Source organism: Lynx rufus, unplaced genomic scaffold (genome assembly GCF_022079265.1).
Source record: "Lynx rufus isolate CCGP_SWC_20201006 ecotype Redwood Valley unplaced genomic scaffold, mLynRuf1.p SCAF_8, whole genome shotgun sequence".
NCBI classification, from domain to species: domain Eukaryota; kingdom Metazoa; phylum Chordata; class Mammalia; order Carnivora; family Felidae; genus Lynx; species Lynx rufus.
Window position 1 is genome coordinate 10,188,738 of NW_025814896.1, and position 5,010 is coordinate 10,193,747.

Sequence of the window (5,010 nt, forward strand, 5' to 3'; positions counted from 1 at the left end):
GAGCCAAAGTCGGACGCCCAACCCACTGAGCCACCCAGGCGCTCCTACCTATGTTATATGTGTTAACTAACTGAAATTTAAATAAAAACTTAGAAAAAATAAAATTCCTACTCCAGAGGGTTGTTGAGAAGATTAAATGAGTTAAGCGCATTAAGACTTAGAACAACGCCTGGCACATTCAATACGTTAGACTTCTTTTTCCAGTGGCTACAAATTATCCCGTTGCATGGCTCGACTGTAATTGATGGAAACAGTCCCCTGTAATGGACATTTAGTTTGCTTTTCTTCCCCCAATCTTTGCTCTCCCAGGAATGCCTTAATGACTAGCTTCATGCATAGGTCATGTTGACCATGTGCAAGTAAACTAGAGAATAACCGCAGGATAGGAATTTCTTGGTCGGAGGGCATGTGCCTGTTTAATGTGGGTTTCACTGCCAAGTTATCCTCCCAGGAGACCTTGCCAGTTGACAGTCCAGCTGGCAGCATGGGAGGTGTGCCCGCTTCCCAGAGTCTCAGGCTCATGGGACGCGTCAACCCTGGTCCCTCCTCTGCCCGCTGAAGACACGGGAAATGTTCCAACACGGTGGTTTCTATTTGTCCTTCTCGCGCTGCGGTGAGGCTGGGGTCTTCCTGTGTCTAAGGGTTACTTGAATTTCCCTTTCTTGGAAAGACACTCTGCTCATTTTTCTATTGGATTGTTAGACTAAGCCTTTTTAAATCCCTGTCTCTCTCACTGATCCCTCCCGGGTTTCTCCCTACCCACCACCTGGATGCCTTTCCCCCGCCATCCCTCCCTGGCAGTAATCCAGACTTCCTTTCTGTCGTCTTGAGGTGTGATTTCAATGGCATATTGTTATGTTTTCACCCAGGAGTAGCACACGTCTTTGGCCAGATCGTGTCTCCGGGGCAGAAATGGGCTTCCGTGTATTCCAAGAATGACTGACACTGGGAGTATATAAGGCAGGCATTTGATGAGTACTTCTCAAGTGTATTTTTTTAAAAAGAAAATTAGTTGGCTCACAGCTGTAGAAAAAAGAACATCACTTTCCCAACATTTCTTTTTTCAAATGATTAAAATTATCCCATTTACTCCATCGTTGAAAGTACCACACTATTAACCATTAGTAGTAGTAGTAAATTGTTGAAGTCGACTATTAAAACCACTGACTTTTAACTGCCCGGCTAGCTCAGTCGGTAGAGCATGAGACTCTTAAAACCATTGACTTTTATTGTTAAATTATTAAAATCCAAGGACTTTAAAAGCAAAAATAGTTTCTCCCCCAAGAGGACTACTTGTCTTCTTTTTTTAAAACATGTTTATTTATTTTTGAGAGAGAGGGCAGGGGCAGATAGAGACAGTGAGAGAATCCCAAGCAGGCTCCACACTGTCAGTGTAGAGTTAACTCAGGGCTTGATCCTGTAAACTGACAGATCATGACCTGAGCCAAAACCAAGAGTCGGACGCTGAATTGACTGAGCCACCCAGGTGCCCCCAAAGAGGACTATTTTAAATAGTTTGTTAAACACCTTTAAATATTTTACCTATGATTATACAAACATACACTAAAAATTGTAGGGATGGGGCACGTGGGTGGCTCGGTTGGTTGAGCGTCTGACTCTTGATTTCAGTTCAGGTCATGATCCCAGGGTCATGGGTTCAAGCCCTGCGTCGAGCTCCATGCTGAGTGTGGAGTCTGGTTAGGATTCTCTCTCTCTCTCTCTCTCTGTCTCTCTCAAATTAAAAAAAAAAAAAAGCGTAGGGGCGGACGTGTGTGTATACATACATAAAGACAGAAACACACATGGTTTGGGGAGTTGTTAGCAAAAATCAGATCCTACATTTTGTTTTTCCAAATTGTAATTCTTTTATTTCGATCATTTCTTGAGCAAATATTTACTGAGTACCTACTATGTGCACCGTATTTTTTGTTTGATTGCGTGTTTATTTTTTGTGCTTGTTTTTTTTTTTTAATTTTTTTTTTCAACGTTTATTTATTTTTGGGACAGAGAGAGACAGAGCATGAACGGGGGAGGGGCAGAGAGAGAGGGAGACACAGAATCAGAAACAGGCTCCAGGCTCTGAGCCATCAGCCCAGAGCCCGACGCGGGGCTCGAACTCACGGACCGCAAGATCGTGACCTGGCTGAAGTCGGACGCTTATCCGACTGCGCCACCCAGGCGCCCCTGTGCTTGTTTTTTAGCAAGTGATTTCCATGATCAAGAACGTTTGTGTCACAACGAGATAGTTGCAGAATCTTGAGTTTGGAATAAATTTCCAGATTTCTTTCCCCTGTCTCCAAACAGAACATCCCACACATCTAAGTCAGTCTACCATCTATTGGAATTTAAAAGGCCCTCCGGTGAAAGACTTCACTGCAATCTTCAGCGCCTCTCCTAGAGTTTGCTTACCTCTGTGTTCTTTGGAGGAAACGATCCATATAAAAGATAATAAATGATACAGCAAAGAGCTCATAGCGTGCACCTGTGTCGAGGAAATAAAACATGGTAACATATTAAATTTAAGAGAGATATTCAAATCAGAGTCTGGGTCCCAATCACGGTTAATCTACTTTTCCAGATGTGTAGCTTTGGTATAGAAGACATTTAGCCCCTCTAAGCCTTCGTTTTCAAAAGAGTTCTAAAAGCCAGTGTAATAAGAAAAATAAATATGATAAAAATTTAACCTTGAACATCCTTTCTATTATCATAGGATAGGAGGGAGGGGCCACCAAAGCTCTGCCCTGGAATAATGCACATGATTGCTCATATAATTCAAATAATTCTTCTTTTTCCTCTTTTCTCCCCACACACATATACAGGATTCAGGGAGGCTAATTGCACCTAGAGGTGACTGCACTCTGATAGTAACTATTTCATATGTTTTTTCTGATCATTAAATATATAACTCAGAGCACCTGGGTGGCTCAGTTGGTTAAGCGTCTCTTGATTTTAGCTCAGGTCATGATCTCCTGTTTCCTGCAATCGAGCCCCACGTAGGGCTGTGCACCGACAGCTTGGAGCCTGCTTGGGATTCTCTCTCTCCGCCCCTCCCCCACTCACATGTGTCCTCCCTCTCTTTCAAAATAAACTTTAAAATATACATATCATGTAAGGCAACTAGTTCAGTGCCTAGCATGCAGTAGACATCCTACAAATGTTGGCTCTGATCTTTACCACCACAACTACCCTACTAGAAGAAAATTTTCTTTCTTTTAAGCCAGATTTCACGTTTTGTTCTGCCCCAGTCATCCCAGCCCACTTCCAGCAAAACTGCAGACCTGAAATTCTCTCCTCTTCCCCTGAGCAGTTTCCTCGCACAGTCGATGGCACATCACAAGCCATCGGTAACCACTTGTTGAATGAATTACAAAACCTGCAATTTTATTTATTTATTTTTTTAAACATTTATTTATTTTTGAGACAGAGAGAGCATGAACAGGGGAGGGTCAGGGAAAGAGGGAGACACAGAATCTGAAACAGGCTCCAGGCTCTGAGCCGTCAGCACAGAGCCCGATGCGGGGCTCGAACCCACGGACCGTGAGATCGTGACCTGAGCCGAACTCGGACGCTTAACCGACTGCGCCACCCAGGCTCCCCAAAACCTGCAATTTTAAAAGGATAAGGGCACGGGGCGCCTGGGTGGCGCAGTCGGTTAAGCGTCCGACTTCGGCCAGGTCACGCTCGCGGTCCGTGAGTTCGAGCCCCGCGTCGGGCTCTGGGCTGATGGCTCAGAGCCTGGAGCCTGCTTCCGATTCTGTGTCTCCCTCTCTCACTGACCCTCCCCCATTCATGCTCTCTCTCTGTCCCAAAAATAAAATAAACGTTGAAAAAAAAAAATTTAAAGGATAAGGGCAGGAGCGCTTGGGTGGCTGCCTTGGTTACGCCTCAACTTCAGCTCAGGTCGTGATCCATGGGTTGTTGGGTTCCAGCCCAGCAGTGGGTTCTGCGCTGACAGCTCAGAGCCTGGAGCCCGTTTTGGATTCTGTGTGCGTCTCTCTCTCTCTCTCTCTCTCTCTCTCTGCTTCTTGCCCGCTTGTGCTCTCTCTCAAAAATGAATAAATAGCCTTTCGGCCGGAACTGTCATCTTCCAGTGATTGGCCAAAACGACCAACACAAGGGAAAGAGGAGAGGTACTCGCTATATGTTCTCTGGGCCTTTTAGAAAACATGGAGTTGTTCCTTTGGCAACATACATGCGAATCTACAAGAAAGGTGATATTGTGGACATCAAGGGAATGGGCGCTGTTCCAAAAAGAACGCCCCACAAATGTCACCATGGCAAAACCGGAAGAGTCTACAGTGTCACCCAGCGTGCTGTTGGCATTGTTGGAAACAGACACGTGAAGGGCAAGATTCTTGCTAAGAGAACTAATGTACGTGTTGAGCACATTAAGCACTCCACGAGCCGGGATAGCTTCCTGAAGCGTGTGAAGGAAAATGGTTAGAAAAAGAAGGAAGCCAAGGAGAAAGGTACTTGGGTTCAACCAAAGCGCCAGCCTGCCCACCCAGAGAAGCACACTTTGTGAGAACCAATGGAAAGGAGCCTGAGCTGTTGGACCCCATTCCCTATGAATTCACGGCATGATAAATGTAAAAAAAACGAAAGACTTCAAGACTGTAAAAAAAAAAAAAGGGGGGGGGATGTGGGCAAAATAAAGGGGAGAGATTATCCGATAGGAACACCAGCCCATTACTGTCAAGATTACAAAAAATAATAATAGGTCTGATATCCAATAAGTGTGTAAATGGGCTTTAGGAACCCGTGGGTGGCTCAGTTGCTTGAGTGTCTGAGTTTAGCTCAGGTCATGATCTCACGATTCGTGAGTTTAAGCCCCACGTTGGGCTCACTGCTCTCAGTGCAGGGCCCACTTTGGATCCTCTGTCCCCCTGCCCCTCTGCCCCTCCCCCACTCGCTCTCTGTCTCTCGAAAATAAACAAGAAATTCAATAAAAAATTTGCAAATAAAGAAACTGGCTTTAGCTTTTCAGAAAGGCCGTACACTCTTTCATTT

The 5,010-nt window shown here is 45.0% G+C and overlaps 1 pseudogene; it reads left to right on the forward strand.

The window, feature by feature from the left end:
• Positions 1-406: 406 nt before the first annotated feature.
• Positions 407-4,599, forward strand: LOC124503294 (60S ribosomal protein L21-like; annotated as a pseudogene).
• The last annotated feature ends 411 nt before the right edge of the window (positions 4,600-5,010 follow it).